The sequence below is a fragment of the Mustela nigripes genome, chromosome X (assembly GCF_022355385.1).
Source record: "Mustela nigripes isolate SB6536 chromosome X, MUSNIG.SB6536, whole genome shotgun sequence".
Lineage (NCBI taxonomy): Eukaryota > Metazoa > Chordata > Mammalia > Carnivora > Mustelidae > Mustela > Mustela nigripes.
This window is the reverse complement of record NC_081575.1, coordinates 20973451-20983511: the sequence shown is the minus strand read 5'-3', so window position 1 is coordinate 20983511 and position 10061 is coordinate 20973451.

Below are 10061 nucleotides of genomic sequence, written 5' to 3'. Positions count from 1 at the left end.
TCTCTTCAATAAATGGTGCTGGGAAAATTGGACAGCTATATACAGAAGAATGAAACATGACCATTCTATTATACTATACCCAAAGATAAACTCTAAATGATGAAAGACCTCAACAGAGACAGGAATCCATCAAAATCCTAGAGAAGAACATAGGCAGTAACCTGTTTGTCATAGGCCACAGAAACTTCTTTCAGGACACATCTGCAAAAGCAAGGGAAACAAAAATGAAAATGAACTTTTGGGACATAATGAAGATAAAAAGCTTCTGCACAGCAAAGGAAACAGTCAACAAAACTAAGAGGCAATCCACAGAATGGGAGAAGTTATTTGCAAATGACACTACAGACAAAGGGCTTCTATCTAAGATCTATAAAGAACTCAAAACAAAAACAAATAATCAAGTCTAAGAATGGGCAGAAGACATGAACAGACACTTCTCCAAAGAATACATACAAATGGCTAAGAGACACATTTTTCATGTGTCTCTTAGCCATCAGGGAAATTCAAATCAAAACCACACTGAGATACCAACTTATACCAGTTAGAATGGCAAAAAGTGACAAGGCAAGAAACAACAAATGTTGGAAAGGATGTGGAGAAAGGGGAATCCTCTTACACTGTTGGTAGGAATGCGAGTTGGTGCAGCCACTTTGAAAAACAGTGTGGCGGTTCCTCAAAAAATTAAAAACAGAGCTACCCTATGACTGAGAAATTGCACTACTGGGTATTTATCCCAAGGATACAGATATAGTGAAAAGAAGGGCCATATGTACCCCAATGTTCATAGGAGAAATGTCCACAATAGTGAAACTGTGGAAAGAGCTGTAATGCCCTTCAACAGACAAATGGATAAAGAAGATGTGGTCCATATACACAATGGAATATTACTCTCCCATCAGAAAGGATGAATACCCAACTTTTGCATCAACATGGAGGGACTGGAAGAGATTATGCTGAGTGAAATAAGTAAAGCAGAGAAATTCAATTATTACACAGTTTTACTTATTTGTGGAACATAAGGAATAAGATGGAGAACATTGGAGAAGGAAGGGGAAAATGAAGGGGGGAATTGGAGTGGGTGATGAACCATGAGAAACTACGGACTTTGGGAAACTGAGGGTTTTAGAAGGGGGAAGAATGATTGAGCCTGGTGATGGGTATTAAGAAGGGCACGGATTGGGGGCACCTGGGTGGCTCAGTGGGTTAAGCCGCTGCCTTTGGCTTAGGTCATGATCTCAGGGTCCTGGGATCGAGTCCCCCATCGGGCTCTCTGCTCAGCGGGGAGCCTGCTTCCCTGTCTCGCTCTCTGCCTGCCTCTCTGCCTACTTGTGATCTCTCTCTGTCAAATAAATAAATAGAATCTTAAAAAAAAAAAGAAGGGCACGGATTGGATGGAGGACTGGCTGTTATATACAAACAATGATTTATGGAACACTACATCAAAAACTAAATGTACTGTATAGTGTCTAACATAACATAACAAAAAAAATTTTTTTAATCTATGGCCAACATCATACTTAATGATGAGAAACTAAATGCTTTCCTACTACTGTCCCTTTTTACCACTCTGATTCAACATTATACTGAAACATGCTGGAAGTCCTAACTAATGCAATAAGACAAGAAAGGGGGTAAAAGGAATACAGATTGGGAAGGAAGAAATAAGACTATCTTCATTCACAGATGACATGATTTCCGATATAGAAAATGGACAAAATGGTCAAAAATACCTCCTGGAACTAACAAGTGATTATAGTGAGGTTGCTGGCTATGCAATTAATGTACAAAAGCCACGTGCAGCACTGACAGTTTGGAATTGGAAATAAAAAACATAATGCTATTCACATTACCATCCAAAAAAATTCAGTCTTCAGTTACAGTTCTTTTTTTAATTAATTATTTTGTTTTTTTTTTATTAACATATAATCTATTATTAGCCCCAGGGGTACAGGTCTGTGAATTGCCAGGCTTACACACTTCACAGTTACAATTCTAAGAAAATGTGTAATGGGTCTATATGAGGAAAACTACATAATTCTGATGAAAGAAGTCAGTTATTTAAATAAATGAATAGATATTCCATGTTATGAATAGGAAGACAATATTTTTGAGATAGCCATTCTTCCCAAATGAATCTATAGATTCAAGACAAATCCCAATCAAAAGCCCATCAAGTTATTTTGTGAATATCAACAAATTGATTCTACAGTATATATGGAAAAGCAGAACGTCCAGAATAAGCAACATAGTGCTGAGGAAGTGGAACAAAGTTGAATGACTGACAGAGTCCGATTTCATGACTTAATATATAGCTACAATAATCAAGACAGTGTGGTATTTGTGGGGGGAAAAAAAAGTCGAACAGATCAATGAACCCAGATCTAAAGAGATACCTCATCAAAAAAGATATACTGGGTATTATAGAAGGCACGGATTGCATGGAGCACTGGGTGTGGTGAAAAAATAATGAATACTGTTGTGCTGAAAATAAATAAATTTAATTAAAAAAAAAGACATACAAGTGGCAAATAAGCATATGGAAAGATGCTCAACATGATATATCATAAGGGAATTATAAATTACAACAACAACCAAAGGTGGAAGGAACCAAGATGTCATTCAGTAAGTGAATGGATAAACGAAGAACTTTGGTACATCCATACAACGGAATGTTACTCAAGCAACGAGAACAAATGAGCTATCGAGCCACAGAAAGACATGGAAGAACTTTAAATACATATTGCTAAGTGAGGGAATCCAGTCTGAAAGGCTGTATGTTAGAAGATTCCAATTATATGATATTATGGAAAAGGCAAAACTATAAAGATATAAAAAGATTAGTGGTTGCCAGGGGTTTGGAAGTATGGAGGGATGACTGGATGGATCATAAGAAATTTTTAGGATGGTATAACTATCCTGTATGTTACTGTAATGGTGAATACACGACATTATGCATTTTTCAAAACTGACATGACTATGCAACACAAAGAATAAACCTTAATGTAAACTATAGACTTTAGTTAATAATAATTTATCAATATTGGTTTGTTAATTGTAACAAATGTGCCATGCTAAAAGATGTTAATAATAGGGGTAACTGTGGGAGTAGAGGGTGGTAATACCAGAACACTCTGTACTACCTGTTTGATTTTTCTGTAAATCTAACACTGTTCTTTAAAAAGCTTATTAGTTATCAGAAATGTTAAAATTTAAAAGTGGATTTTATAACAGAGAAATCACCTAAAATATTGTAAACAATAGTAGATGAAAATAGAATAGTGAAAATGTTTACCCCCAAAAAAGTCAGGATGGACAATTAAAGGAATAAAACAGAGAAGAAACAAAACAAACATGACACACCTAAATCCAAACATATCAACATTTACATTAAATATAAATCATCTAAACATACCAGTTAAAAAACAGAACAACAGATACTAGGGAAAAGAGAGACAGCCGCCCCAGCATCCTAGTCCTCAATATTTACTGTCTAATTGAGAAGTATAAGCCAGAACCAGAGAAAATGATAAGTGAACCCCATACTCATGGTGCTCCAATCACCCTGAAAAAATCTTTCAGTTTTTCAAGCACACAAAAATCATTTCTGCCTCAGGGACTCTGTACTTGCTGTTCTCTCCTCCTGGAACACTATTTGCATGACTGATTCCTCATCTTTTATCACTGAGTTAAAATGTCACCTCCTCAGAGAAGCCTTCTCAGGCCAGCTTATGTAGTTAGCCTGTCTCTCCTTCACTCTCTATCCCCTTGTCTTGCTTTTCTTCATATCCTTTATCACTATCTGACATTATCTTGCTTGATTAATTGTTTCTTTGTTATTTCTCCCACTAGGATGTCAGGTTCATGAAGGCAAAGAATCATGTCTGTTTTGTTCACTGCTATATCCCCAGCATGTAGTAAGTGTTCATAAATATCTACTGAGTGAGGGAACAAGGAACATTTAAAATATATTGAAAGTCTATATTTCATCAACATAAAATTGAAGCATGGAATGTGGAGTACAGAAAGTATTTTTGAATCGGTTGTGGTTAAATGGGGAAGTCTTCTTTTTTAAAAAGGTAAGCTTAAAGATTTTGAAAATGGTCAGATACAGATTTGCAGAAAGGGGGACAAGACATTCCAGGCCATGACAATTTCATAGGCATGTAAGCATAGTTTAACCCAGTTAGGCCATATCTAGGACTCAACTACATCTGGCAGGTGGAATTAAGTTATGCTTTCTTTACCACTCTCCACCCACAAACCAATTACACTGATTGATTTGTACTGGTACAAAATCTTCTCATAAAGGACATAAGCCACATCTCCTCTTGGATTTCTGATGAATGTATGGAGAACCCAGCTGAAGATTTATTTCTTTTTTTTCTTCCATTTTAATTTTATTTATTTTTTCTTTTTAATTTTATTTTCATTATTCCAAAATTCATTGTTTATGAACCACACCCAGTGCTCCAGGCAATACATGTCCTCCATAATACCCACCACCAGGCTGACCCAACTTCCCACCCCCCACCCCTTCAAAACCCTCAGATTGTTTTTCAGAGTCCACAGTCTTTCATGGTTCATCTCCCTCTCCAGTTTTCCCCAACTCACTTCTCTGCTCCATCTCCCAATGTCCTCCATGTTATTCCTTATGCTCCACAAGTAAGTAAAGCCATATGATACTTGACTCTGCTTGACTTATTTCACTCAGCATAATCTCTTCCAGTCCCATCTATGTTGATATAAAAGTTGGGTATTCATCTTTTCTGAAGGAGGCATAGTACCCCATAGTATATATGGACCATATTTTCTTTATCCATTTGTCCATTGAAGGGCATCTTGGTTCTTTCCACAGTTTGGTGATGGTGGCCATTTCTGCTATGAACATTGGGGTACAGATGGCCCTTCTTTTCACTACATCTGTATCTTTGGCATAAATACCCAGTAGTGCAATTGCTGGGTCACAGGGCAGCTCTATTTTTAATTTTTTGAGGAATCTCCACACTGTTTTCCAAAATGGCTGAACAGATAATAGGACCCCTGGGAAAGAATCCACCAATGAGCAAAAAGAAGTCAGGCATGGTGAGTCAGATTTAGAGGGGCTGAGAATGAGGAGCAGGAAGAGTTTGAATTTATAAGATAGCTGTTGTTGCCTAAATCCATCTCAACCCAAAAACTCTGACTAGGCAAATATGTGCTCTGAGGTATTAAGACTGCGAGTAAAAGGCAAATGAGCTGAATAAACTTTCTAACACCTCATGACCCAAATAACTATGCTACGAGATTCTCCTAAGGGAACATAATGCAGGAAGGAGAAAGCTTTGCCCGTTTTAACTCTGTAGTTGATTGCCAAGGTCTCATAATTCTATGATGATTGAGAGCATTGATATCCTGAATAATCAACAGGATACAGCAGGCCGGCAAGGCAGCAACAGCAGCACTGACAGTATGGAGCACAGGACCAGCAGCAGTGATGGTGGTCCAGTTAATTGTGAGCTCATATAAGATAACACCTGGGGACTTCCATAAATATTTTTTCAGTGTCTTTTTGAGAGGGACTGTCTTAAAATTACTGTGTGAGCCAAGGCCAGAGCCTGGGTCTGTTGGTTACAGCCATAAATCAGACAGACTAGCAGAATGAAATGTGATACAAAAATAACCTTCACACTAGAATGACTATACATTATTCACTCTCTGACAAGAGCAGTGTTTTCTTAGTGCTGTTAAGTGACTTGATGGTATTAAAAACCTAATAATTAAATGACAAATTCACATGGACAAGTCAATTAAAGTCTGCTTTGGTTAATCAATTTCTTTCTTGGTGCATGGTACTGCACTTCTAGAAAACCGGCTTATACTTGGGCATATTTAATGAATGTGTTCATCATCAGTTCCAGGACAGAAATGACACATTTTAAAATAGGAGTCCTAGAACCACATACAAGCCCAGAAAAGGGAACATTAACAATGGGATAAATAGAAGTCCCAGCCACAGCAATCAGACAACAAAAAGAAATAAAAGGCATCCAAATAGGTAAGGAAGAAGTAAAACTATTTGCAGATGACATGATACTATATATAGAACACCTGAACGACTCCACCAAAAAACTGCTACAACTGATAAATTAATTCAGTACAGTAATAGGATATAAAATCAGTGTACAGAAATACAACATATTTATATAATGAAACAGCATAAAGAGAAATTAAGGAAACAATCCCATTTACAATTGCACAAAAATCTGTAAGATACCTAGGATTAAACCTAACCAAAGAGGTAAGACCTGTACTCTAAAAACTATAAAACACTAATGAAAGAATTGAACATGACACAAAGAAATGGAAAGGCATCCCATGCTCATGGATTGGAAGAATATTGTTAAAATGTCTATACTACCCAAAGAGATCTATACAGTTAATGCAATCCCTATCAAAATACCAATAACATATTTCACAGAACTAGGGCAAACAATTCTAAAATGTGTATGGAGCCCCAAAAGATCCTGAATAACTAAAGATACCTTGAAAAGAAAAGAAAAAAAAAAGCTGGAGGCATCACAATTCCAAACATTAACTTATATTCCAAGGCTGGAGTCTCTTTAACAAATGGTGTTTGGAAAACTGGACAGCCACATGCAAAAGAAAAAACTTGACCACATTTTTATACCATACACAAAAATAAATTCAAAGTGGATTAAAGAACTAAATGTGATATCTGAAACCATTAAAATCCTAGGAGATAACACTGGCAGTAACTTCTTTGACATAGGCCATAGCAACTCTTTTCTCAATATGTCTCCTGAGGCAAGGAAAACAAAAGAAAAGATAAACTATTAGTACTGTGTCAATGTAAAAAGTTTCTACACAGTGAAGAAAACAATCAACAAAACTAAAAGGCAACCTATGGAATGGGAGAAGATATTTGCAAATGACATAACTAATAAAAAATTCATATCCAAAACCTATAAAGAACTGATACAACTCAACACCAAAAAAAAAACCAAATAATTCAATTAAAAATTGGGCAGAAGATGATATTTAGATGGCCAACACACACATGAAGAGATGCTCAACATCATTCATCATCAGGGAAATGCTAATCAAAACTACAATGAGATATCAGAATGGCTAAAATTAGCGCCAGAAACAACAGGTATTGGTGAGGATGTGGAACAAAAGAAACCCTCATGCACTGTTGGTGGGAATGCACCCACTCTGAAAAACATCCTCAAAAAGTTAAAACTAAAATTACCCTATGATATAGCAATCGCACTACTGGGTATTTACCCAAATAATGCAAAAATACTAATTCAAAGGAATACATGCACCTGTATGTTTATAGCAGTATTATTTATAATGGCCATGATATGGAAGCAACGAAGTGTCCAGTGATATAGGGATGTATAAAGAAGATGTAGGGGGAGGCAAGTTGTTGGAGAAGTAGGAGGCACTGTTTCAAATGCTCCCCTAAAGTGAGCTGATTATCTACCAAAGAACTCTGATCACTCAGGAAATCAGCCTGAGATTAGGATTATACACTTCTGGATCTCTATCAGGGCAGAAGATGTTAGTGGACAGGTAAAGTGGAGTGGGAAGATTGGACTGATATTGGAAGATAAACAAAACAGGGAGAGAGCCACCAGAAGCGACCAATTGGTAAGTTATACCCCAATACAAGAGTGCCCTGTGATTGGGGATCAGCATTAACTTGGAGTCTGGTTGAAAACACTCAAAAAGAGCAAAAGATCTTAAGGTGAAATTGGGCGGTTAGGAACATGGGCTTAAACCCACGGACTCAGGATGGCCACCACCGGCACTAAGCTGGAGAGAGCGCGGGAGAAGTCAGGCCTTGGTCCCTGAGCCATTGGCATGCATAACAGCATCTGGTGGTGGTGGCGCATGAGAGAATCTGGTTTGGACGCCAGCCAGCACTCTCTAGAACCAAAGCCTTTTGCACTCTGCATGCACACTGCACTACCAGGGTCTGAGTCATGCTCCACACCCTCCCCTGAAAGAGGTCCATGCAGGCGCTAGCTGAACACTCCCAATTTGGGCCAGCATGAAAATCTCAGTGTGCTATCTCTGGTTGGGACCTCTCCAGTGGTCTGGAACTTCCCAGACAGCCCCATTAGAGGTAGCCCCTGGCAGCCAGCTCTCTGGGCTTGTACTTCTCATGGTTTTGGTAACACTGGGGAACAAGTGGGAGCTCCTGAGACACCTGAGACTGTAACTGAGGATGTGCTCTACTGGCATCAGAGAGGGAGTTTATGTGCTCTAGAACACCCAGAGGGGAACAGACTGAGTCTTCTCTCTGAGCCAGAGACCTAGGTGCAGTTTGCTTTCCTCTAAACCTCCAAAGAACTGCCAAAAGCTGCCAAGTGGAGGAAAAAAACCCTCCAGAGAACAAAGGACTGAAAAACCGGTTTCCTCAGAGCCCAGTCCCTTGATAGGGGGCAGAAAGACTCAACTCTAGCAAGACTGCCTGAACAACAATGCGGCAGGCCCCACCTCCAGAAAGCCAGCCAAAAAATACAAAACAAAAAACAAAAACAAAAAACAAGAGGACAACCACCACTACTTCACAGATACAACTTTTATTTTTAATTCATTCCCACTATGGTTGTTCTTTTTAATTTTTTATACTTTTTAACCTACTTACCATCACAATGGGATGTTCAATGCAACAAATTCCACAATAACCTTTTACTTGAACTTTTTTGATGCATATACTTGTGTTTTTCTTGTCCTTTCCTATTTTTTAAAATATTCATATAGAAATAAGCTTCAAGGTAATCCTCTTTCTCCAGGCAATACCACCCCTTTATGTAAACAAGTTTAAATCCCCCTTTATCTCAGGAAAGTTGAGTCCTTTAACAAAGATATCAAGATATACCCAGGGGAATCAAAATAACCTTCCTCACCCACACTGAGAATTCATAACGCCCCTTCCATCTTTTTCTTCTGTCAGTGTTTCTGTGTATTTGTTTTTGTTATGGTAGTATACAAATCTTATACTTGGGGTTCATTTTGGCTGGGTTCTTTTTTTTTTTCTTGTCATTTACTTTTATCAATCTTTTTCTTTGTCCATTTTTGTCTGTATACTTTATAAACATTACCTCTAGGGCCCATTCAGGCTGGGTCTTCTCTTTTCTTTTTTGTTTTCTTTTTTTTTTTTTTCTGTCTCTCTCTCTCTCTCTCTCTCTTTCATTTTTCTTTATTTTTGGTGCTGACTTGCGATTGGCTCAAAAGCATTCCAGGATGCACCTTGTCTGCACCACAGATGATACATTCAGCTACACATCCCCTCAGCAATTTCTCACCAAAATGGCTAGGAGGAGGAATACCCAACAGAGGAAAAATTCAGAAACTGTGACCTCTCCATCAGAGCTATTGGATATGGACATAAACAGTATGTTGGAAAGGGAATTCAGGCTAACAATTATCCAGGTAATGGCTAGGCTAGAGAAAGCCTTTAATGACGAAATGGAACTGATTAGGGTAGAAGTGAAAGCCACCAGGGAAGATGTTCACAATGCTATCAATGAGTTCCAGTCTAATCCAAATTCTCTAACAACTAGGGTAACTGAGGCAGAAAATAGAATTAGTAATCTAGATGACAAACTGATAGAGAAAAAGGAAAAGGAGGAAGCAGGAATAAACAGCTTAGAAGCCATGAAAACAGAATTAGGGAAATAAATAATGCCAAGAAACATTCCAACGTCAGAATTATTGGGATCCCTGAGAGGGAGAAGAAAGAAAGAAGACTAGAACATATAGTTGAACAAATTCTCCATGAACATTTTCCAAATCTGGGGAATGGAGCCAGCGTTCATGTCCCATAGAGAGAAGGAACACCCTGCAAGATCAACGAATCTAGAAAGACCTCGAGACACTTGACTGTAAGACTGACGAATCATAATTTTAGACAAGAGCTTTTGAGAGCAGCTAGAGGGAATAGATCCCTTACTTACAGAGGAAGGTCCATCAGAATAACATCAGACCTGTCCACAGAAACCTGGCAAGCCAGAAAGGCTTGGCAGGATGTATTCGGGGCACTAAAT